This window comes from Giraffa tippelskirchi, chromosome 1, assembly GCF_054371585.1.
Source record: "Giraffa tippelskirchi isolate mGirTip1 chromosome 1, T2T-mGirTip1v1.2.pri, whole genome shotgun sequence".
Classification (NCBI taxonomy): Eukaryota; Metazoa; Chordata; class Mammalia; order Artiodactyla; family Giraffidae; genus Giraffa; species Giraffa tippelskirchi.
The window spans coordinates 22,018,920-22,045,657 of record NC_137275.1 but is presented as its reverse complement, the minus strand read 5'-3'; the positions used below and the strand labels follow the sequence as shown (position 1 = coordinate 22,045,657).

The following is a 26,738-nucleotide window of genomic DNA, read 5'->3' as shown; positions in this document are numbered from 1 at the left end:
TAGCTACAGGTTCATCATACCTTTCCTGAAATGAAAACAGTTGCAAGTTATTTTGACATGTACTTTGTGCTTTTTGTGTCTCTGAAGGTAGCATCTCTTATCCTTTTTAAAAATGGATCGATTGATTGATTGATTAATTTGGATCTTGTGTCTCTTGTTTTGTTTCTTAAAATTTTTATTGGAGAATAGTCAACTTACAGTGACTTACAGTGTTGTGTTTCAGGTGTACAGCAAAGTGAATCAGACACTCAGACACATACACACATATCCATTCTTTCCCAGACTCTCCCTCCCCATAGATTATTACAGAATACTGATTAGAGTTCCATGTGTTACACTGTCTAAGTCCTTATTAGTTATCTGTTTTATACATAGTATTGTGCATAAGGGGCTTCCCTGGTAGCTCAGTGGTAAAGAATCTGCCTGCAATGCAGGAGACACAGGAGATGTGAGTTTGGTCTCTGGGTTGGGAAGATCCCCTAATGGCAACCCACTCCAGTATTCTTGCTTGGACAATTGCATGGACAGAGGAGCCTGGCAGGTTACACTCCACAAAGTTGCAAAGAATCAGACATGACTGAGCAACTGAGAACACATACACACACACACACATACACACACACACACAGTGTGCATATGCCAATCCCAATCACCCAGTTAGTCACTTTCTGCCATGTTTTCCCTTTGGTTACCATAAGTTTAATTTCAAGATCTGGAAATCTGTTTCTGTTTTTTACTTAAGGTCATTTGTATCATTTTTAATAGATTCCGTATCTAAGCGATATCAAATGATATTTATCTTTCTCTGTCTGACTTCACTCAGTATGATAATCTGTAGGTCCAGCCATGTTGCTGCAAATAGCATTGTTTCATTCTTTTTTTATGGCTAATAGTCTATTGTGTGTATGTGTGTGTGTATGTGTGTGTATGTGTGTGTGTGTTTGTGTGTATACAATGTATGTATATACATTATCCATTCCTCTGTTGATAGACATTTAGATTGTTTCCATGTCTTTTTTATGGCTTAGTAATAGTCCATTTTGTGTGTGTGTGTGTGTTTGTGTATACATCACATCTTCTTTATCCATTCTCGTTACTTCTGTTGATGGATGTTTAGGTTACTTCCATGTCTTGGCTGTTATAAATAGTTGCAGCATTGCAACTATTGGGACATAGAACATTGGAGGTGCGGGTATCTTTTTGAATTATGGTTTTCTCCAGATATATGCCCAGAGGTGGGATTGCTGGGTCATATGGTATAGTTTTTCTCTGATTTCTTTACAAACCTCTAATTCTCCACCAAAATTATCAACCATTTCATGTTATAGAAAATGTTTGCTCTCTTCAAAAGTTTTGTAAAATAAAAGCTAGCTATTTTATAAAGAAGATCATCATGGGACCTCTTGGGAAAAATATATCTACTATGATAATACCTGAGAAGTTTTATATCGTGGTACTATAAGAGTACCTGTTGACAGAAAACATTATTTGTAAAACAAAAGGTACTACTGAAATGCAAGATTCTGATTGGTCATTGCCTTTGTAATACCACTCTCATTCTTAACCACGTTCTTAATATAATTTCTAAAAGTTTTTTTCCTGCTACATTTCTCATTCAGTTTTTTGGATGAACTTGTTTTGTAATCAAATGGCAATTTTGGTAACATTATCTGGTGTTTGGCCAACAGGGAAATTTTGTGTGTATCTAGTCCTATCTAAGTGTTCAGATACCTGTTTCTGAAACTTTAATAATTCTATGATGATATTTGCACTATATCCATATTTAGAAGAAAATTATTTTTCATATCCTGAGTGATAAGACACTTTGATGAAAAACTGTGAAAAGATTTATTTGATTACCCTTGTACTTAAATGGGTTGCTAGGTTGGTAACTAGGATAATTTGCTGTTTGTAAGTTAGCTCAAGAAAGAGCATACCTTCAATGCATGCTTTCCTGCTCTCAAAATATCCTGTCAGAAGACCTCGCTGAAATTAATGGCTTCGAACTGATGCTAAGCTTTCAGGGATGCTGCAGTGATTTATTGAGTGGTGCCAGTCTCTGTCTTCGTTGGGTGGAGAGCACTTGTCTTCACGTAACAGGGCTAATATTACTTCAAGCTGTTGTCAGTTGACTTGGTAAAATTGCTTAGCTACACTCCCCATGCAGTTAGCTAGTGATGATTACCCTTAAGTATTCACAGAGCAGAAGCCCTGGGGAAACACAAATTAGCCACCCGCAAGGAAGATGTTCCAGCCTCTCAAACAGTCTCCTGAAGTCTCCGGGCTGTAATGAGGACTAAGCCCCAGTGACAAGGCCTGCTTGGCGCTGTGCTACCGCATCAAGGTTCAGCAATTTTCAAGGAGAAAGTGATTGGAGTCAGGCCCAGGACTGCACGGAGTCTACTAATCACCACACAGAGACTTCGGGTGCTCTGAAGCCATGGGAAGGAATCGGCTCCTATGAGCTAGAGGAGACATGGGCATATGTTATTGAGGAGTCAGGGAGGAGGAAATCTGCTTAAATATTTATAGATTCAGGGTATATTGAGATCCCTTCAGTCCTTGTGTAGTTAGAACCTTGATCTCTTTCTTTTAATTGAAACAAAAAGTATAGCTTCACCCCACCTGGCTAGTGACTTTCCTAATATCCGTTTCTGTTTATAGCTCCCCTCCTCTTGCTCCTCCATTTAGAGAGCAGAGATCAGTTTGACAATAAAGAAAGGATGGCACGAGGTGTGTGTGGTGTGTGGGGGTAATGTTTAGGTCTGTCAGTTTGTGGCTTCACAGCAGGAATGTGACTGGATCTACATTAGAGATGAGTACCCTTTATCAAGTCTCCACAATGAGAACTTTGGGGATTCAAAAGCTAATGGAAGCAGCACAGATAATCCTCCCTTGTTCCCTAATAATTGTAAAAGGTAGGAGAAAGAAATGTATGCATTCTGAAAATGTTTGCTAGGGGAAAATTGAGACTTGATCCATCTCTCAATTCTTGGCAACAGAAGGAAGTGGTCGGAGCTTCCTCTGGCTAAAAATTGAAACAGTGAAATTGAGGTCCATGAAGAAGGACCATGAATACCCACTAATGTCTAAAATAAACTTGGACCCTTTATTTATAGCAAGCAAAGGGAAAATTTCACTTCCACACGGCAAAGTAAGGATTTCTAACTACTTGGCATGTAGTGGAATTCTTCCCTTGATGGCAGTTCTAACCTGTTCTTCTGTTGGCACCACAGCAAATATGACTCAATTGTTAATTTCATGTCAAAGTCCCCAAGAAAGCCAGGAAGTTTTGCATATGAGAAATAAATATGAGAATTTTTTCTGTACCACAAATTTTGGAGCTTTTATATTATCTCCATTTGGAAAGTTGGGTATAAATGTATTGGGAGCAATATGCTAGAAGTGGCTATATTATCCATGTGGTATTGGTATACTTAAAGGATTTTGATTATAGTGCTACAATGTAAGGGGAATATAAAACAAAAGCAGAGTAACATAGGCACAAAGTGAAAGTACTGAGTTTTTTGGTCAATGAGAAGTAAAGAAGAGAAAATAATTTCTAGATAGGATATTTACTAATACTGAATAGTAAATATTAATATTTTGGTAAGTAAAATCCTTATTAATAAAGTTCAGCAGGTATCCTTTGTTGCAGCTTTGCAGAAAATCAGATTCCTGAGTGTGTTTGAAAATTTATGCAAAGAATCCCATAATGTCAAATTTTCTCGGGACATCTTGCTCTCAACTACATTTTTTGATTGTGCTATCCTGAGTTTTTAAATTTTATACATGGAAATATCTTTCAGGAGTGAAATATTTTGTTCTAATTTTATGAAATATATTTTACACTAATTAAGTCAAACCGGTTTTACTCAGAGCCTTAAAATCTGATTTTATCACCCTTCTGCAAAATGTTAAGTTTGAAAGATGTTCTTCAGGGTACTTTTAAAGAAAAATGACACTGCATGCAGTTAAAAAGGCAAGGATGACTTTATTGAAGACCATGATGATTGCACTGGGTCAAAAATATCTCAATAGAAGAGAGAGATTGAACTCAACTCCTTTGAAACAAAAAGCAGAAAAGTTTATAAGTCTGGGGGTAAGCTAATGGAAAAGTCCTGGAGAATATTGGGGGGGGGGGTTGGTCAAAGTGTTTAGGTCATCTATGCTTGCTAGTTAGTACTTATACATTTCTGATCTCCCACAATGATGACAGATAGGAGCCCTATCTTTCTTTATGATTACATTTCAAAGGGATGGGGGCTTCCCAGGTGGTGCTACTGGTGAGGAACCCACCTGCCAATGCAGGACTTGTAAGAGCCCTGGGTTCGATCTCCGAGTTGGGAAGATCCGCTGGAGGAGAGCATGGCAACCCACTCCTGGAGGATCCCATGGACAGAGGAGCCTGGTGGGCTACAGTCCATGGGGACTGTACTACTCTTAAAAGAGTCAGTCATGACTTTGAGACTAAAAAAGAACAACAAAAGACTGTTATTATTTCTCATTCTAATATCTTCTTGGTTTTTCATCACACATCATGCTAGTTCACTTATAACTAAAGGTAAACTAAAAGGAAGTTATAAGATTGCTATCGGGGCTTCTTTTTTTTTTTTTCTAAGGAGTGTCAAGTCAGCCAGTTACTATGCTTTTTACTCTTTCACCAAAACTTGTAAAAAGAGTAGCAGTGAATAGCACTAATAGCTACTTTATTGTATTCTAAATGGCTTCTTTTCTGCCTTATATTTACATTTAATAACAACAGCAGCTTAGGGTATGCATCAAAGTTCTATCTTCCTCAACACTGTTATTGTTCCTAAGAATGCTGAAAAATCTTATATTTTATATAGATCCTGTTAAAGACGTACGTACGTTTATCAGTGAGGTTTTCTTCACATAATCCTTGAACTTGACTATATTTAATAGGTCTTAATTAAGACCTATTGTTACCCATGTGTGTGTGTGGGTGGTGTGTAGGGGGTTAATTAACCACACAGGTCAGGCTGTTATTTTCATTTTAATTTAATGTGGAAGAACTGATGTTGAAGCTGAAACTCCAATACTTTGGCCACCTGATGCGAAGAGCTGACTCATGGGAAAAGACCCTGATGCTGGGAAAGATTGAGGGCAGGAGGAGAAGGGGACAACAGAGGGTGAGATGGCTGAATGGCATCACAGACTCAATGGACATGGGTTTGGGTAGACTCAGGGAGTTGGTGATGGACAGGGAGGCCTGGCATGCTGCGGTTCATGGGGTTGCAAAGAGTCAGACACGACTGAGTGACTGAACTGAACTGATTGATCAATTAGTTGGTTGCTTTTTGGTACATATAAGAGGGTCTGAGAATAAAACTTTCAACAGTATCATATCTGAACTCTCAACTAAGGCTCTCCTCATTTATTTCTACTGTTGATATTGCCTAATTACTTTGGTCTACTGATACATACTGTGTGATTATCTACAGAAATGGGTGAAAGTATTTATTACACTATTTAGAAAGCAGAGAGAAAAAAGATTTTTGAGGAGGCACTATGCTGAATATCAAATACCCGATTCATATAAACCTTTAAAATGAAAACAAAAATAGTAAGGATTAAGTTGGTGCATGCTTTTTTTCATATATTCTAGTACAATAGACAATAGCATCAGACTATTTTTCATCTATTATGGCAGACAGTTATAGGCAAAACTGTTTGAATTTTTCTCAAAGCAAGAGCTAGCCACCCACATGAAATGCTTCTCTCCCACGAAGTACAGGATGTTGTATGGGTTGTTGTTAATTTCCTATGTTCTGACTGTGAATGGGTGAGTTGAGTGAGTGAATCAGTGCTGATGCTCAAAGACTTTCCAGCCTAAGAAGTTCTTAGGCTATTTAACATGTTCCATGTAATCCACTTAATTGCACACATAAGCTTGTCAGGAGAACTTCCAGTGAAAGGAATCAATAATGTATTCAGAGCACAGTTGGAAGACACTGATAATGGAGGTTTCAGCTTTCCAGAGTATGCTGGCTAATTCACTTGTGAGTCTTGGTGGCCTGGTCAATAATTAGGCCAATAGCTTCTGGAGCTTGCTGGTCAGGATTTGAGACTCTGATTAAGTGATAGTGGGAGTAAATTAGAAGTCCAACTGTCATATATTACAGCATAAATTATAATGAGGGAATCTTCTAGTCTAGTCAGTTAATTATGAAACCCATAGCCTTATCTCCAGAAATACTCATTAATGTCCAAAAGTATTACATAAAAAAGCATAAGGTGACTTTTTACATTCTATAAAACATATATGTAAATGTTGAGCAAACTCCCAAATGAAAAGTAGGCCATGCATTGCTTTACTGCACTTATTGAGACTGCTTTTTATACTTTTTCATTCTTGCCATTTAAAAAGAGAGTTGTCCCCATGATGTTGGACTACTGTCTTTATCTCTCTCTGTTGTCCCTTGCTCTTTCTCTCTCTATTCTTCTCTTCTACCACATCTAATTCCAGTTGTTTTGGTATAAAGAAAAACATTTTTACCTCTATGTTAGCTTACATTGAAATTTTCTCACTGTCTAGAAATATTTAGGAAAAGTATCACAGAAGATAATTAGAAAGGCATTAGAAATATGGAAGGCCAATGTAATATAAATTATATTTGTATGTGGTCCTAATAATAATATGTATTCAAATTCCCAATGTAAGGCAATGAATTAGATGTTTACTGATTGTTCCAGATTGATTTGTGTAAGGGAACAAAACTCTCACAAAAATTGCCTTTTTGTTATTGAAGATTTTATTTATATTTACATAAATGTAAATTTCAGTTGATTTGGGCTTATGTTAAAGAAAAGGAACTCGTCGCATCCACAGGTATTTGTGAGGTATCACATGTACAGAGCACGCAAGGTCACTGCTTCTGTCACATGCTAGCAGGGTGAGATACAGGAAATAATACGTACAAGCGTACACGGATTCATAAATACATACTGCATAAATAAGTTAATAGGAGAATCTCGGATCATAAAACATGTTAATATCAAGAAACAAGTAATGAGGGGTATGGGATCAACTTTTGGTAGAAAAGTCGGAGAAACCCTCTATAAAGAACTGACATTATGACCTGAGATTTCAGTGATGAGAAGGAGCCAACCATAAAAAGATCCAGTTCCCATACAAAGGCTCTGAGGAGGGAGCAGGATGACCATCAAGATGATGGGAAAGAGTGATGGGATTACAAGGTCAGAAATACAAACCAGTTCCCAACTTAAATAAGCTTGTAGAATTCTGTAAAGGGTTTCTCTTGTCAATTAACAGTGCTAACACATATAGAGATTCAATAAGTACTCATTAAATGAACAAATGGATAAGAAACAAATCTCTTAAGTGACAGTAGTATATAGTTCTGAAGTTTCTGATGGACTTAATATTGTTAACAACTGACCATTCTTGTCAAGAAAGAAAAATAATGCAAATCTGACATTATGATGCATATGTGTGTGCATGCTAAGTCACTTCAGTCATGTCTGACTCTTTGCAGCCTCATGGACTGTAGCCCACCAGGTTCTCTTGTCACTGGGGGTTCTCCAGGCAAGAATACTGGAGTGGGTTGCCATGCCCTTCTCCAGGGGATCTTCCTGACCCAGGAATCAAACCTGTGTGTCTTATGGCTCTCGTATTGGCAGGCAAATTCTTTACCAGTAGCACCACCTGAGAAGCCTGATGTTATGATACCATACTTAATTATCTGTGTTCCAATCCACTAAGTAAGAATTATATTATAGAAAATTTATCACTTGCTTGAAAATGAAATTTTAAAATTATGTAATACATGTAAAAAAAAGAATCATAGAATCAGCAAATATGAAGCCTAAAAGAAACATCAGAAATCATCTAAACTCTCTTGCTGCTTGAGATTTGGTTTAAGGACTAGCAGTATCAGCAACACCCTGGAGCTTAAAAGAAATGTAGAATCTCACAACTCCCAGCCCTACCTCACAAATGGGAATTTACACTGAAGCAAGATCCTAAAGTGATTGATTTTCAGACGCATTAAAGTATGAGTGTTACTGTTCTAGAAGGGTAATTTCCTAATCCTAGATTTCTCAGTCCTTAAGGGCAATCACTTGGAGTAAGAATTTTTTATTTTTAGGTAACTGGGTCCCAACCCCTGAATAGTAAAATCCTGGATTAGTAACATAGAAATTAAACAAAGATGTCTAGTTTATTCTAATTTCTTCATTTGTAGGGTTGCTAAATTTAGGAAATAATGCAACATACTTACATTAAAAATTATTTGCTGTTTATCTGAAATTCAAATTTAATTCAGCATTGTGCATTTCATCCGGCAGTTTTGTTCACTTAACATATTACCAGAGCTCCAATTTAAATACCTTTTATAAAAATCCCATTACTAAACATATATGAGCAAGGATTCAAGCTGAGGTCTCTGGAGTGCAAGAGTTCTTTGTCAACTATAGATGCATAAACTCTAAGGCATTGATACCTTTGTCAATTAAATGATAATTTTATTCATGTTGTTAATGTGTTGATAGTCTTATGAAGCCCAGCAATGTAAATCAGCTATCATAGATGTCACAGAAAAGAGAAAAGTGTGTCTCTAAATTCATGAAAACCAAACAAAATTTCTTACAATATGGTTATTTCCTCCTGAATAAACAAGTAGTTTCACTTAAAGAGAAAAGTCAATTACTGGAGGTTTGTTGTTTTTAATCTTTCTTTAATAATACCTGTAACTTGGGGTTTTCTGTTAACTTATTGATAAATTTGAACATAAATTAGCCATAACCATATCACCAGAAGACAATCACTCTAATGATGAAGCATGTTATCTGCCAAATAGCTTTCCCTATAAATATTTCTTGTTTTTCATAGTTGTAATAATATTGAACCATAATGTTATATTGTGCTTTTGGGCTTCACATTATATCATAAGAACTTTTCTTATTATTACAAGTAATGCTTCATTTATCATTGATAAATATCTAATTGAGTATATATGCCCCAATTTTTTTTTCACCTCAATTTTTCTGAGTTTGGGAAGTACTGTACAAATTCCAGCCCTTCATTAATTACACTGTAGAGGACTCATAGCAAAGCAGAAGAAAATATGGCCTCTCTATTCATCTAGGCTCTTATCACCTCTTCAAACTTGGGAGAACCAAAGAGAGCGCCCCCCTGGGAAAGGGCAAGGCCTCGGTTCCTGAGCAGTGACCCCAGCTTCCTGTTATTTGAAAAATAACAGAATTTAAACTAGCCCCTACATATAAGAACTCTGAAAGTTCAGTGAAATTGAACCACAGCTGTCACTTCTGTGTGAGTAAGACTAAATTTAATTTGTTGGGTGGAAAGAGTTAAATGAACTTTAACTGAAAAGCTCTCTTTCTCTTCCTCTCAGGGTAGAAAATAGCCAAGGGCAACAGCGGATGACTAATGTGTAGAATATTGCAATTAGTATAGCAAGGTACTTACAGGGATCAAATTAAAAAATTCATTAACGTACGCACTTAATTAAGAAACACTTTTCAGTTTACATGATAAATTATGACACCTATTAAATCTTCCAGTACAAGCTGTAATGGCTTCTTTGCTCCCGGGTAGAGAACTATCGCCTTTGAGGTCCTCTGAAACTCCCCAAGGACCAGAAGCATTAGTTACAAGTGTATTAAAAACAATGCTTTCCTCCTGCAAGGTGCTTGAGCATCTTTATTGGAAACTAATTTAAACTTAAAAAAGCACCAGGGAGCAGGAGGCTATCATGCTGCAAGCCAAGGATAACAAACATTGAATGACCTTGAAAAGGATATAGGCTTTGCTCCCCAACATTCCCAAAAAGGAAGTGGCAGGAATGAGATCTGTTTTTTGTTTGCTTTTGAATCTTTTGTTTTGTCTCTGTCCTTCTCTCTTTAAGAATAAATGTTACCAATGGAGGAAGAACATATTGGAAATAAATTACATAAGTCAGTGGTAAATATGCTTTTTCTGTTTTCATTCAGTGGGAAGAACTAGAGGAGAAGAAGGAAGGAAGAGAGTAAGGGAGGTTGGGAGGGATGAAAATAACCTCAAGAATAAATGTGTAAGGCAATCAGATATACTACCCTGAATCTAGTGGTATCTAGGCCTTTATTTACTGTAGAAAGTATGGATCTATAGTGATAATAAAACTACATTTCTATTATTTTCTTCAGAATCTCTCCTTTGTCTTTTTAAATTTTCTTTATAATCCTGTAATTAGCAGAGCAGGTGAAGACAGCTAGAGAATCAAATTGCTTTTTCAGAGTCAAACATGTTCATGCTATCTGACACAGTTCTCTTTTCTCCAGACTACAAAGTCTTTACAATGAAGATCAATGCTTTAATGGACCCAGATACCACTTGATGGGCTTCCCAAGTGGCTCAGTGGTAAAGAATCTGCCTGCCAATGCAGGAGACGTGGGTACAATCCATGGGTTGGGAATATCCCCTGGAGAAGGAAATGGCAACCCACTCCAGTATTCTTGCCTGGAGAATCCCATGGACAGAAGAGCCTTGCAGGCTACAATCCATTTAATTGCAAAAGAGTCAGACATGACTTAGCGACTAAACACACACATACCACTTGATTGTTTGGACACATTTATTTTTCTGCTCTATTTTACCTCATTGTGTCCCAACTGGTAGTGCTAGATAGAGAACTCCAACCATCGACTCACCTCTCTGGTTTCCGTGAGGCACTTGAACCATTCTCATTTGTAGAAAGGGGGATTCCAGGGAGGAAGTTGTGGAGCAGAAGTCATAAGAATCTGGGGCAGAGGAGGCACCACTGACAGAGCAGAGCCTCTCCTGGCTCAATTCTCCCTGAACCTATCCCCACCTGAAGTTGTTTTGGGGTCATAGATTCAATTACCTAGCAGCCCCAACTTCTGACTTATAACCTGTGGACCGTACTGTCTTTATATCTTCTCTTCACCACTGTTTATCACTCTTTAATTTGTTATTCTTATGTCTATTATAGAAGCAATATGAAAACAACCTTAAAGAAAATTTTAGAAAAAAAGAGTAAAATAAGCTCTAGCACAATTTAAAAAATGTATTTTCTTATTTTAATTGGAGGATAATTACTTTACAATATTGTAAATGTGATGACTTCTGCCCTACATCAACATAAATTGACCATAGGCATACTTATGGCTCCTCCCTCCTAAACCCCTCTCCCACTTCCCTCCCCATCCCATCCCTCCAAGTTGGCACAGAGCACCAGCTTTGGATTCTCTGCATCATACATGAAACCCCCACTGGCTGTTTTACATGTGGTAATGTATATGTTTCAACGCTACTCAATTAAAACATCCCACCCTCTCCTTCTCCCGCTGTATACAGAAGTCAGTTCTTTATGTCTATGTTCCCTTTGCTGCCCTGCACATAGGATCTTCAGCACTGTCTTTATTTTAGCACAGTTATTTTCATTTATACATCTAAACAGAAGCTACTTCAGCCTGCATTAGCACAATCTGCAGTTACCAAGTGCTATAGCAAGAATTTTAACAGATGAGTAAAGTGGGAGATAAGAGGTACAAGGAAGGAAGTAAAACTTGAAATGGTTCCCATGATTCTGATCCTTCTCTCCTGGTTGAGACCTGGTGTATAACAGATGCATGGCTTTTAAACTTTTGTGAACTAAAACCCAGAGTAAAAACAAACAAATAAAATGTGACATTGATTTACACACACATAGGTAAGTGCATATTGCCATGTTCTGAGTAAGAGACAAGTGTGTGTCTACCACCCACTGAGACAAGGCTCTGCCTCTGTGGCATGGCCTTTGGTTTATAACCGCGGCAGAGGCCACAGCTATCTGACTCCAAGACTGTGGAAATAGAGTGAGCCATTCTTCTTCTTGTTATTGTTCAATCGCTAAGTCATGTCTGACTCTTTACGACCCCAGGGGCTGCAGCACACGGGGCTTCCCTGTCCTTCAGTATCTCCTGGAGTTTGTTCAAATTCACGTCCATTGAGTCGGTGATGATATCTAACTGTCTCATCCTCTGTTTCCCCCTTCTCTTCCTGCCCTCAATCTTTTCCAGCATCAGGGTCTTTTCCACTGAGTTGGCTGTTTGAATCAGGTGGCCTAAGTATTGGAGCTTGAGCTTCAGCATCAGTTCCTCCCAATGAATATTCAGGGTTGGTTTCCTTTAGGATATAGGGTTTGATCTCTTTGAGTCCAAGGGACTCTAAAGAGTCTTCTCCAGCCCCACAATTCCAAAGCATTGATTCTTCGGTGCTCATCCTTCTTATGGTCCAACTCTCACATCCCTACATGACTACCAGAAAAATGATAGCTTTTACTATATGGACCTTTTTCAACAAAGTGATGTCTCTGCTTTTTAATATGCTGTCCCTGGTGTCTCAGACATTAAAGAATCCTCCTGCAATGCAGGAAACCTGGGTTCGATCTCTGGGTTGGGAAGATCCCCTGGAGGAGGGCATGGCAACCCACTCCAGTATTTTTGCCTGGAGAATCCCCATGAACAGAGGAGCCTGGTGGGCTGCAGTCCATGGGGTCGCAAAGAGTCAGACACTACTGAGCGACTAAGCACAGCACACAGGTTTGTCATAGCTTTCCTTCCCAGGAGCAAATGTCTTTTAATTTTGTGGCTGCAGAAACTGTCTACAGTGATTTTGGAGCCTAAGAAAATAAAATCTGTCACTGCTTCCACTTTTTCCCTTCTATTTGCCATGAATTGATGGGACTGGATGCCATGATCTTAGTTTTTTGAATGTTGAGCTTTAAGCCAGCTCTTTCCCTCTCCTCTTTCACCCTCATCAAGAGGTTCTTTACTTCCTCTTCACTTTCTGCCTTTAGAATGGTATCATCTGCATATCTGAGGTTATTGATATTTTTCCTGACCATCTTGATTTCAACTTGTGAGTCATCTAGCTCAGCATTTTGCATGATGTACTCAGCATATAAGTTAAATAAACAGGGTGACAGTGCATAGCCTTGTCATACCTCTTTCCCAATTGTTCCATGTAAGGTCCTAACTGTTGCTTCTTAACCCACATACAGGTTTCTCAGGAGACAGGTAAGGTGGTCTGGTATTCCCATCTCTTTTAGAATTTTCCACATTATTTTGTGATACACATAGTCAAAGGCTTTCACATAGTCAATGAAGCAGATGTTTTGGAATTCCTTTGCTTTCTCTGTGATCCAACAAATGTTGACAATTTGATCTCTGGTTCCTCTGCCTTTTGCAAGCCCAGCTTGTACATTTGGAAATTCCCGGTTCACATACTGCTGAAACTTAGCTTAAAGAATTTTTAGCATAACCTTACTAGCATGTGAAATGAGTGCATTCCAATCCCCTATGATGAAAAGGACATCTTTTTTTGGTGTTAGTTCTAGAAAGTCTTGTAGGTCTTCATAGAACCAATCAATTTCAGCTTCTTTGGTATCAGTGTTTGGGGCATAGACTCGGATTACTGTGACGTTGAATTACTTGCCATGGAAATGAGCTGAGATCATTCTGTCATTTTTGAGATTGCACCCAAGGACTGCATTTCAGACTCTTTTGTTGACTATGAGGCCTACTCCATTTCTAAGGGATTCTTGCCCACAGTAGTAGAGATAATGGTCATCTGAATTAAATTCGTCCATTCCCGTCCATTTCAGTTCACTGATTGCTAAGATGTAGATGTTCACTCTTGCCATTTCCTGCTTGACCACATCCAATTTACCTTGGTTCGTAAACCTAACATTCCTGGTTCCTATGCAATATTGTTCTTTACAGCATCAGACTTTACTTTCACCACCAGACATATCCACAGCTGAGCATCATTTCTGCTTTGACCCAGCCACTTCATTCTTTCTGAAACTATTAACAGTTGCCCTCCGCGTTTCCCCAGAGCTCATCTTAGGATGGCCCTAGCCAGAATGCAAGGCCAGTGTTCAAGCTGAAGAAGTCAGCCTGGCACAGTCTGTTTCCTGAGCCACTTAGTTCTGCTTGCCCTCTAACAGTATCTGAATATTGCCTACAATCAGAATGACCTCCTTGTTTCCACCATTGAAGTCCAGTCCTTCAAGTCCACCTCCTGAAGTGTAATCCAGTCCTTCAAGAAGAATATCATTTCCCAACTGCTCAAAATATTCAGAAAGAGTTAGCAAATGAAGTTGTTATTTCTACTGTTGCGTCTGACCCTGAATATGTAATTGGTATTATTACCTTCCTCTTCAAGTGCCCATCAAAGGTTTTCTTACCCCAGGCCAGCACTTCAATGGGTCAGAGTTACTGGCTTGAAGGAATAAACCCCAATTTGTATTCTCAAAGGTCTTTTTGGTAATCTTGTCTAGCTTTGGTTGCTACAGTTACTTTTACTGTAATCACTGGGAATGAAACAGCAAAATGTTTTAAAAGCACTTATATTTTGGTCATACTCCTCCTTGTTTCCATTGGGTAGCAGCAGCCCTAGCTTGTTATGATAACCCATGTAGATTATCCCCACCAGTACAATAATTCCATTTTTTGGCTGCCAGTCCACTACCAGCTAATGGAGCCCAGAATGACCCAAATAATTAGAAGCTTCCTTGAAGCTCCGATACTTTGGCCACCTGATGCAAAGAACTGACACATTGGAAAAGACCATGATGAGAAAGATTGGAAGCAGGAGGAGAAGGGGATGGCAGAGGATGAGATGGTTGGATGGGATCACTGATTTGATGGACCTGAGTTTGAGCAAGCTGCGGGAGTTGGTGATGGACAGGGAATCCTGGCGTGCTGGCAGTCCATGGGGTTGCAAAGAGTCGGACACAACTGAGCGACTGAAATGAACTGAACTGATGTTAAATGGAACCTTTCCTTGTGATTCCAGCAGAACGAATATTTCCAGGAACCCAAATCTCTAAGCAGACAGTACCTGAGCTTTGGGTGCAAGAAACAAATTCTGCAGGTGAGATAATGGGAGTAATAATGACATGGGACCAATCAAACTTCGTTTCTTGGTTCTTACATATTTTAGTGTTTGGTGTGCAGGCAGTACCACTCTACTGGCAGAAAGTGAAGAGGAACTAAAGAGCCTCTTGATAAGGCTGAAAGAGGAGAGCAAAGAAGCTGGCTTGAAACTCAGTATTCAAAAAACTGAGATCGTGGCATCTAGTGCCATCACTTCATGGCAAATAGAAGTAGTGACAGAGTTTATTTTCTTGGGCTCTGAAATTAGAAAACGCTTGCTCCTTGGAAGGAAAGCTGTGACAAACCTCGATAGTGTATTTAAAAGCGGAGCCATCACTGTGCTGACAAAGCTCTGTATAGTCAAAGCTATGGTTTTTCCAGTAGTCATGTGGGGATGTGAGAGTTGGAACATAAACAAGGCTGAGTATCGAAGAAATGATGCCTTTGAACTGTGGTGCTGGAGAAGACTCTTGAGAATCCCTTGGACTTCAAGGAGATCAAACTGGTCAATCCTAAAGGAAATCAACTCTGAATATTCATTGGAAGGAGTGATACTGATGCTGAAGCTCCAATACTTTGGCCAACTGATGCGAAGAACCCACTCATTGGAAGACACCCTGATGCTGGGAAAGGTTGAAGGCAAAAGGAGAAGGGGGCAACAGAGGATGAGATGGTTGGATGGCATCACTGACTCAATGGACATGAATTTGAGCAAACTTCGGAGATAGTGAAGGACAGGGAAGTCTGGTGTTCTGCAGTTCATGGAGTTGCAAGCTGCATGGTTCTGCAGTTCACGACTTAGCGACTGAACAACAATGTTATCAAAAGCAGTAGCCCTCACACACATTTCTTATAATTATTATTTCCCTCAAACTGATTGCCTTAGTTTGGATTTTCCCAGAAGCAGACCCTGAGACCAGCACTGAGTGCTCTGATCCTACTCAGAAAGTACGTGTTATACCAGTAAGAAAATGTATAAAATAAAAGATGCATTATTCAGCCAACTAACACAGTAGGCATTTGGAGCTTAATCCCACAGGCAGCCTTTGGAAAACTTCAAAACCTGTGCCTCAAAATTAGTCCACCCATGGACAAGGGAGCTGAGGTAGTTACATGCCAGCTCCCAAGAGTCTTTAGTTGAAGGTTTCTGGTGGAAGGGTTAATTCCTTGACACTTTGAATCTGCTATGTGGTATTGAGGCTTTCTATTATTCTAGGAGAAAAGCATTTAGAATCACTGGTGTAGCTATTGTCTCTTAAAAGACAGCAGAGAACCCTCAGACAGAAAAGCTAAGGGTGAGATGCTGATGGTGTTTGGTAGACTTTATAGATATCTATGCTTTATAGATATATTTAGATGTCTGATGTACTTTGTAGGTAAGAAGGAAAAGATGAGAGAGGATGGGAAGAAATAGCCTCCTTTGGGAGATAGCTTAATGTTACCTATAACGCAATTCTGGAAATAAACTAATATTTTCATTTTTATTTTTAAATAAAATTTTTAAAATTAAATTATTAAAAAAAATTTCACACCCTGATCCCTCTGTTTATTTTACAGCATTGGAATAATGTTATTTTCAATAGCACTATATGTGACTATATAAGAAAGATACATGGGTGAGATTTGCTCATGTATTACTAAGTTTTACTGACTTTCTTTTGCTGCAGAGTGAAAATTCCAAATAAAATTATTCAATTTCAAAGTCAGATATTTTTATGGAGTCTGTTTGCTCCAATGGTATCTGGTGTTTTAAAATACAAAAGAGATACGGATTTTAAAGGATCTTGAAACTTTTAAAATAAATCATTGAGTGGAAATGTCAGTACGAGGCTATCTTTTGTCTGGTGACAAGGTATTCAGTCATAGATCATCCTTATTAGTGATTTTCTTTGCAGATTGTTTTTTGGTGAAATAAGATCCCTTATGAATGCTCCCAAACAGCCTGTAATGGCTGCTAATCACCCAAGTGTCAGAGCTTATAGCTTCAATATATCTTCCTCAAACTACATCAGAAGACAGTAACAATTTCAAGAAATAGTGCTTAAAACTGCCATCAAATAAATTCTCAGTCCCATTTCACCTAAATGCACATTTCTATTTATGACAGAGGAGGGCAGTTGTCCTTAGTCATGAAGAAATTCTCATTGAAATCTGACTTTCAACTTTTTCTAAAATAAAAAAAAAAGGAGTCTTTATTGGTAAAGTGTGGTTCAAGTAAGATGGTGTGATCTCTGGGCAGAACGCTGAAAGGTCTTCTCTCAGCTTTTGTGGGTGTGTTGTTGTGTTAACTTTGCACAACAAAGTTGTGTTGTGTTACTTTGTGAGTGCTAAGTTGCTTCAGTCATGTCCGACTCTTTGCAACCCCATGGACTGTAGCCCGCCAGACTCCTCTGTCCATGGGATTCTCCAGGCAAAAATACTGGAGTGTGTTGCCATACCCTCCTCCAGGGATTCTTCCAGACAAAGGGAATCGGACCCACATCTCATGTCTCCTGCATTGGCAGGCAGACCCTTTGAAAAGCCCAGGTGTTACCTTGGGCTGAGTGTTTTTCTGCTCCTATACCACTGTTTCTTCCCTGATCAACAGAATTAGTGTTTTCTGCTCCAGTTTGTCAGTTCCTGCTTCTATTTCGATTGTCTCTGTAGTCACTGGCTTGATCTCACGCTAGCTGTGGTTTTCCACTTACATTTGTGATTGAAGATAGTTGCTTTCCTCACAGAAGTAAATAAAGATTCTTGGAATGAACTTCTGCTGGGTTTCTTACCAGTGCCTTAATCCTGGGGCTTGCTTTGGCCTGAGCTGAGATACTTGAATCTGTGGTTTCCTTCATTGTTCTGCAACATGATATTGAGCATTCTAGTTGTTGTGTGTGGGATTTTATTTCTCTCATCTTCACTCTTGCCTATCTATGGACTGACTTGCCTGCATTTTGGTTTTTTTAGCTATTATTTTTGTTGTTGTTATTGTTGACGTGTAATTGATTTACAATGCTGTGTTAGTTTCAGGTGTACAGCAAAGTGATTTAGTTATACATACATATTAATATATATATTCTTTTTTCAGATTACAATATGTTGAATATAGTTCCTGGTGCTATAGCTCTTTGTTGTTTATCTATTTTATACATAGTATTGTGTAACTGTTAATCCCGAACTCCTAACAACAGGTGGCTTTATTTTGCCTCTTGTTCACTCGAGCTGTGTGAAAGAAACAATCCTGAGTGTGTGTGTATGCTCAGTCATTGTTGACTCTTTGAAACCCCATGGACTGTAGCCTGCCAGGCTCCTCTGTCCATGGAATTTTCTAGTCAAGAATACTGTCCAGGGGATCTTTCTGACCCAGGAATCAAACCCACATCTCCAAGTCTCCTGTGTCTCCTGCATTGGTGGGCAGATTCTTTACCACTTAGCCACCTGGGAACCCATTTAAATATCCTTTCTAGTTCTTATCCTGGGGTACCTTGAATTTAAATGCCAGAGTTGTTGAATTATTTCTGATTTCCAAGGACTATATTAAAATGAAATGCCTTTTCAAACTACCATGGGAATATTTAGATGTCAAGGCTCTGGGAAAGATGGATCTTAAACATGAACAATGCAAATCAACAGTACTTCTCTCCAAGACTGAGATAACTTAATGATATAGCAAGAGAAACAGACAAAATGAACCACTTTGGTCTTTTTTCCCCCAAATACACACTACATAAAATCAAAGTGTCATACCATTTTTTCTCAAAACTTCCCACTATAACAAAAATGAATTGCAAAATCAAATAATGGTCAACCCCAGGGTATAATGGTTTCCAGTGTTCGTTTATCTTGAATAGAAATTGACACACATATCACTTTGAAAAATTATGATTTATGTCACTAGTTCATTTTTTTCCTTCCACTACCATTACCCAAGACTGCCTTCTGTTTGAGGGCAAACCCAGTACCAAACACCTGTGTGGCAGCTACGGTCTCTGCTTCCCTTTCAGATGATGTTAGCCTGATCCATCTGCAGGATGAGTCTGTGTGCCAATTCTGATTATTCAGGTGGGACTAGACTCTTTAGAAATTTGCAAGAATCTAAGAAACATTAAAGAAGTAGCTTTTATTCTCCCACCAGCTTTCTTTGATCTAAGTGTCTTGTCATTTTATTTCCTGTCTTATCTCTGATAGGAGTGGCCTTGCATATCACGGAGGCTTTCCTTGATCCAGGGCCAGCCAGTCCTTGTGGGGTAATTAATTGGCAGATTGATTGGCGAAAACCCAGCCCAAATTTTTGTAGGTGATTTTTGGCACAGGTAATTGTCTACTTGTGAATAATTTTTAAAATTGTGATTAGCAGAAGGTAAGTGATATTTTGATTCTGAACCAGCTTACGAATAGCTACATAAAATTAAAATGCCAAGAGGTTTAACTTTTTAATTTTTGATTAATCTACATTCTGAGACAAGGAAAACTGTTTTTGAGTATTTAAGATGCTTATGGTATACCGTGACAATGCTGCAATTTTTACTTCAAATATGGAAGTTTTATTATTTCTCTTCTTTTGCTAACAATGAAGTGATAGCATGGAAACATTTTTGTGGGCTTATTAATTTATTTAAAAACTATTTATTGAAACCCTACAATATACAAACAATGATATGAGGAGTAATTGGAGCTTATTCTTTGATGCATAGAATATTATCTATAAAGTCACAGATGACAAAGGCTTACAAAATTAATTTAATCAAGAAGCAACTATTAAACTCATTGAATTGTACAGTTAATTTGCATGCATTTTACTGTATATAAATTTCATTTTACTATATATACATTATACTTCAATAAACCTAACTTTAAATAAGAGAAGAATATGAGCATCTATAAAATGACCAAAACCATGCTGATCACTGGAGCTAAAGAAATGATGCAGATTTAGTCCCAGTTTTCAAAAGCTCACCATCAAATAAAGACTATAGTGATTCATATGAAAGGTAACCACTTGGCAGTACAAAACGCAGCAACAGAAGTGTGTTAAAGGAAGAGGATATAGTATATAATGAGCATTCAACTAATTTTTGGAAGATAGAGAGATGTGTAAGGAGAAAAAATTTAAAAGTAAACTTCTTGAAGTATGTAAATCATCTCACTCACTCATGTCTTACTTTTGACAGGCCACTTCCAGAACATCTTCCCTGAATCTTTTAAATGGGCCAATAGCCCTTCTCACAGAATTCTGGGCATGGTAGTGCCATGGAATTTTTGATTTTACCATGCTTTATTTGAGTATTAGTTTCTCCAGAAGAAATTTCCATGCCTGGCCTAAGAAAATTGATCCACATGTATTTACTTACTTGAACTAAACTGAATAGAAATGGTAGCAAAGGTGGATAATCAAGGAGCTTTTTGGGTTTGGGGGGAATGGAACTTATAGCAGAGAGGATTGTTGGTCCTGAAATAAACTGTGTTCAGGCAACCATAAATAATTGGATAGTGTCCAGGGCAGGGGCCAGGAGTAGAAGAAGGAAAATAATTTGAAGAGACAAAACTGGAGAATATACAAGGGCGGGGGTTCTTTCTTTTAAGAAAGTTATTAGTATTTTTTTTTTAACCTGTAAGTGCTCAGAGTCATTGAAGAATTTTAGACAGTGCTGTAACATGATCAGGTTCATCTTTGAGATCATTCACTCTCCTAAGAATGACATTTAGAGGATAATATGGAAGCAGGAATTTGGTCAGGAGGTAATGAAGTAATTAAAGCAGGAGGTAATGTGGGCTGTAACTAGGACAGAGATAATAGGAATGCTGGACAAAGTTTGGATACAAGAGACAGAATTGTCCAGCCTTTGATGACTAGTCAGTTATGGTTGTTAAAGAAGAGAAATTATCACAGGATAATAATGCATTTCATTTTGCACATGCTATGTTTGAAGCAGAGATTCTAGTAAGCAATTAGATACATGAGTTTTAGATTCAGAATGAAACAGTGCAAATAATAAGGGTCTGAGATCTTAACTAGAGAAGACATAGAGTGAGAAGAGAAGAGAACAGAAGACAAACTCTTAATTAAGCATCATGTCAATTTATTATGTCTACAAAAGGGAATCTAGTGGAAGAAATTCAAGGTGTTTGGAGATGAAGAAAGAGAAGCAAACAGAATGACAGTGAAAAATCAACTTAGAGTAGCCCAAATATCTTCTCACAGTTTTTATGGCTCAGGAATATGAGCTCTATCAATAACCTCAGATATGCAGATGACACCACCCTTATGGCAGAAAGTGAAGAAGAACTAAAGAGCCTCTTGATGAAAGTGAAAGAGGAGAATGGAAAAAGTTGGCTTAAAGCTCAACATTCAGAAAACTAAAATCATGGCATCCGGTCCCATCACTTCATGGCAAATAGATGGGGAAACAGTGGCTGACTTTATTTTTTTGGGCTCCAAAATCACTGCAGATGGTGATTGCAGCCATGAAATTAAAAGATGCTTGCTCCTTGGAAGGAAAGTTATGACCAACCTATACAGCATATTAAAAAGCAGAGACATTACTTTGTCAGCAAAGGTTCATCTAGTCAAGGCTATGGTTTTTCCAGTGGGGTCATGTATGGATGTGAGAGTTGGACTACAAAGAAAGCTGAGTGCCAAAGAATTGATGCTTTTGAACTGTGGTGTTGGAGAAGACTCTTGAGAGTCCCTTGGACTGTAAGGAGATCCAACCAGTCCATCCTAAAGGAGATCAGTCCTGGGTGTTCATTGGAAAGACTGATGTTGAAGCTGAAACTCCAATACTTTGGCCACCTGATGTGAGGAGCAGACTCATTTGAAAAGACTCCGATGCTGGGAAAGATTGAGGGCAGGAGAAGAAGGGGATGACAGAGGATGAGATGGTTGGATGGCATCACTGACTCAATGGACATGGGTTTGCGTGGACTCCAGGAGTTGGTGATGGACAGGGAGGCCTGGCGTGCTGCGGTTCATAGGGTCGCAAAGGGTCGGACACAACTGAGCGACTGAAGTGAAGTGATCATGAGCTCGGCTTCTCTGTATTTTCTTCGTAGTGGCTAACAAGGTTTCTGTCAAGGTGTCGACGAGGACTGAGTTTCATATGAAAGCTCAGCTGGGGAAGAATTCACTTCCAAACTCACATGATTGTTGGCAGGATTTATTTCCTCGTGGGTTATTGGAATGAGGACCTCACTTCTTTACTGACTGTTAGCCAGAAGTTGCTGTCATTTCCTTGCCACTTGGGCCTCTTTAACATTGCAGCTTGTTTCTTCAAATCATGGGGGCCATAACAGCAATATAGAGAGTTTGCTAGCAAGACAGAAAGCACAGTCTTTTGAAACCTAATGAGGGAAGTGACATCCTGTTACCTTTTCAGTATCCTGTTGGGTAGCACAACGTCACCCTGGGAGGAGGAGATCACACAAGGGCACCAATACCAGAAGGTGGGGATCATTGGGGGTGGAAAGAAAGAAAGATAGCACTAAGTCATGTCTGACTCTTGTGACCCTATGGACTGTAGCCTGCCAGGCTCCTCTGTCCGTGGGATTCTCCATGCAAGAATGTTGGAGTGGGTTGCCATTTCCTTCTCCAGGGGATCTTCCCAACCCAGGAAATGAACCCAGGTCTCCTGTATTGCTGGCAGATTCTTTACCAACGGAGCTATGCAGGAAGCCAATTGGGGGTGGGCATCTTACAAATCTGGTTACCAAAGTGTTGACATTTTGCAAGACAGTGTTTAGAAGAGTTTGAGTGGAATACTGCTGCAGAAACCAGATCCCAATGTTGAGAAACAAATACCCAGTAAGCAAGTGGATACAGATGTGTAGACACCTGTCTTAAGAAGCCTGACTGATGAAGGAGAAAGTCAGGAGATTGGAACAAGGAAAGGCTTTCTAAGAGTAGTATAGAATTGGATGGGCCTGTAAGATGATGTGCTTCTTTCAGGGCTCAGAGGTAAAGAATCTGCCTGCAGTGCAGGAGCTGCACAAGATTTGGGTTCGATCCCTGGGTTGGGAAGACCCCTGGAGGAGGGCACGGCAACCCACTCCAGTATTCTTGCCTGGAGAATCCCATGGACAGAGGAGCCTGGTGGGACTATGGTCCATAGGGTCTCAATAAACAGGCAGAGGATCATCTTTTCTTCAGCAATAGAAAGCAAATAATTGTAGTCAATGTAGGTAAATTTGTAAGGGGAGAACTTTGACGTGAGTCATGCCTGGTAACTTCAAATTTCCTGCTGAGGTAGGAAGAGAGGTGAGAAATAATCTGTTTTGTTCTAAGGCTCAGAGATGTGCATAATGTCGAGGAGGGTAACAGTTAAGAACAGCAACTGGGCTGGTTGGGGGAAGGTAAGAATAACTGAAGATGGTACCTAGTTACATCTGAGTGTATTTCCTATGTATAAGCTGTGTGTAACATGTAATAGTCAATAAGACTTTAACCTTTTGACTATGAGAATGGCATGATGAAGAAACTGTTTAAAGAATAACCTGGCCATGCTGTAAATAGCTAAGTTAGAGATGGGAGACCTTGGACTTATGAACATTGAAGGACCTGTGGCTGTAATTCAGGCAAGAGATAGTAAGTTTCCAGGCCCAGATGGGAAGGTTAAGAAAAGTGATATTTAAACAAAGAAACAAAAAAACCAAAAATGATAATTTCATAGTAACACTGGAGTGAGATAGATGATCACTTTGGTAGTATGAGGATGAGAAAGAGGAGGCATATATTGATAGATTGAAATGATAAGTAGTCAGTGCCTAAGTACTGAGCTCTGTGTCTCTAAAAAAGTAACTTTGTTGATTTTAGAGATCCTGGCTCCTCTGTCCATGGAATTTTCCAGGCAAGAATACTAGAGTTGGTTGCCATTTCCTTCTCCAGGTTATCTTCCCAACCCAGGGACCAAACCTGTGTCTCCTGCATTGCAGGCAGATTCTTTAGTGACTAAGCCACTAGGGAAACCCTTAACATCCTTCAGCTGTCTTATTCTGTTACCTCAACCAGCTATTACTCTAATAAAACAAAAAGTACACACAGATTGCAATTTAAAAGATAAAATTCATTCACCAATAAATAAGGGAGTTTTTTTGAATATACAGGTATCATAAAACTTAGGTTACCAGAATATTCTTAAATGTGAGATTGTCTCAGGATAAGGGGAAAATTGAATATTTCCAGAGCGATTTTATAAGAGAACCAACTAGCCTGCCATGATACATGGGAACTAAGAGTTCAACTCATTATGAAACCCGTTGTCACATAAGCATTGTTGTTGCTCAGTCGCTCAGTCGTGTCTGACTTTTTGCAAACCCATGGACAGCAGCATGTCAGGTTTCCCTGTCCTTCACTATCTCCTAGAACTTGCTCAAACTCATGACCATTGAGTCAATGATACTATCCAACCATTTCATCCTCTGTTTTCCCCTTCTCCTCCTGCCTTCAATCTTTCCCAGCATCAGGGTCTTTTCCAATGAGTTGGCTCTTCCCATTAGGTGGCCAAAGTATTGGAGCTTCAGCATCAGTCCTTCCAATGAATATCCAGTGTTGACTTCTTTTAGGATTGACTGGTTTGATCTCCCTGCTGTCCAAGGGACTCCCAAGAGTCTTCTCCAGCATCACAATTCAAAGGCATCAATTCTTCGGTGCTCAACCGTTTTTATTGTCCAGCTCTCACATCTGTACATGACTACTGGAAGAACGATAGCCTTGACTAGATGGACCTTTGTCAGCAATGTCTCTGCTTTTTAATATGCTGTCTAGGTTGGTCATAGCTTTTCTTTTTTTTTTTTTATTTTAGTTAGGGGCTAATTACTTTACAATATTGTAGTAGTTTTTGCCATACATTGACATGAATCAGCCATGGGTTTACATGTGTTCCCCATCCTGAACCCCCCTCCCACCTCCCTCCCCATCCCATCCCTCTAGGTCATCCCATTGCCCCAGCCCAGAGCATTTGTCTCATGCATCGAACATGGAATGGTGTTCTGTTTCACATATGATAATATACATGTTTCAATGCTATTGTCCCAGAACGTCCCACCCTCACCTTCTCCCTCAGAGTCCCTAAGACTGTTCTATGCATCTGTGTCTCTTATTCTGTCTTGCATATAGGGTTATCGTTACCATCTTTCAAATTCCATATATATGCATTAGTATACATAGCTTTTCTTTCAAGGAGCAAGAGTCTTTTAGTTTCGTGGGTGCAGTCACCTTCCACAGTGATTTTGGAGCCCAAGAAAATAAAGTCTGTCACTGTTTCCATTTTTTCCCCAGCTATTTGCCATGAAACGGTAGGACTGGATGCCATGATCTTTGTTTTTTGAATGTTGAGTTTAAAGCCAACTTTTTCACTCTAGTCTTTCACTGTCGTCGAGAGACTCTTTAATTGCTCTTCACTTTCTGCCATAAGGGTGGTGTCATCTGCATATCTGAGGTTATTGATATTTCTCCTGGCAGTCTTGATTCCAGCTTGTGCTTCATCCAGCCCAACTTTTCACATGATGTACTCTGCATTTAAGTTAAACAGGGTGACAATATACAGCTTTGACATACTCCATTCCCAGTTTAGAAGCAGTCTGTTGTTCCATGTCTGGTTCTAACTGTTGCTTCTTGACAGGTTGAGTGTTTTAGCCTAGTTCAGGACACAACAAGCATGGAACACAAGTAGGGTAGTTTTGATTTTTAATAGATTAGGAAGAAAGATAGAATCATTGAAAGATGCAAAATGAAAATATAGAGAAACTTACAATCCATAGGTATCTGAAAAACTAATTTAAATTTGCACTAGCCAACATTTAAGCATCAACCGCTTAAACTTTCATTTTCTGTAAGTGGGCTGGACTGCCTGGTGGCAGGTCAAAATTGTAAATGCCAAGCCCGCACCTCCAAACTATTCCAAGGCTGCCATAGACTGAATGCTTAATTTATGGTTAACGCATGATTAAGTGTTAAATGGCAGTCAGAGGGACTTTCTGAGATTATCTGATTAGCTTTTAGCACCCAGAGATCTCTTCTCAGTGGAATTTGTGTTCTGTAATTAAGACCCAGTAGTATAAATGTCTGGTGGAGAATTTTGATTCATGTAACAACAACACACTCACCAATGGCAACTTATCAGCATTTAAGAAAGGATTTGAATATCTAGTGAGTTTTTCTTGAAGAAAACCTTTTATTATTATTAATTATATAAAATTTAATGTCTGACTTTGGAACTACAAACGAAATGTCTTCATTTTGTTGTTTAAAAAGTAGAACATTAAAATGCATTTGATTATTTAAAAATGACTGTTTTTAAGTAGATGTGTGTTTATGCCTGGCTCCAGTTGCTACTGAGCTATTCCAGGAATGCATTATGTCAGAAACCTCCAAGTTTGAATGATCAAAACTAGGATATATAATTGGAGTTAATTTTTACATAATTTATTTGGATTTTACATACAAGAATTTACATATCAGGAATTAGATATTTCAGTTGTGTAACAACTAAATTATAAATTTTAGAGGTAAAAAAATACCGGAAGTTTCCTTTCTGTATGTTTTTATCAAAACATATTTTTAGGATGTTTGTAGCCTTCCTTGAAGAGAATTTTATGGGTAAACAAAGTTCAGCTTGTCTTTTTTTCTGAATGATTAATGTTGCCATATATTGTATGTCATAAAGAAGGCTGCTTTATCAGACATTCATCTACAGAGCCCTACATGGAACTCATTTGGGACACAATTATTTGTTCAGCTCCTGTAGTTTACAGATGAAATAACTAAAGCCTTGGAAAGGGAAAATGATTTTCACACGGCCATGTATTTATTTAGTGACAGATGCAAAAGGCATAGCAACAAA

At 38.7% G+C, this 26,738-nt stretch overlaps 2 long non-coding RNA genes across 2 annotated transcripts in view; both read left to right on the top strand.

Annotated features, from left to right (window-relative positions):
* The window catches only part of LOC145543239 (uncharacterized), a 153,437-nt gene that overhangs the window by 32,772 nt on the left and 93,927 nt on the right, over positions 1 to 26,738 (top strand). The gene's annotated exons all lie outside the window — the stretch shown is intronic.
* Positions 1,805 to 7,446, top strand: LOC145543240 (uncharacterized). The gene is made up of 2 exons (XR_014080572.1): positions 1,805 to 3,466; positions 4,423 to 7,446. It is a non-coding gene; the product is annotated as an uncharacterized LOC145543240 (long non-coding RNA).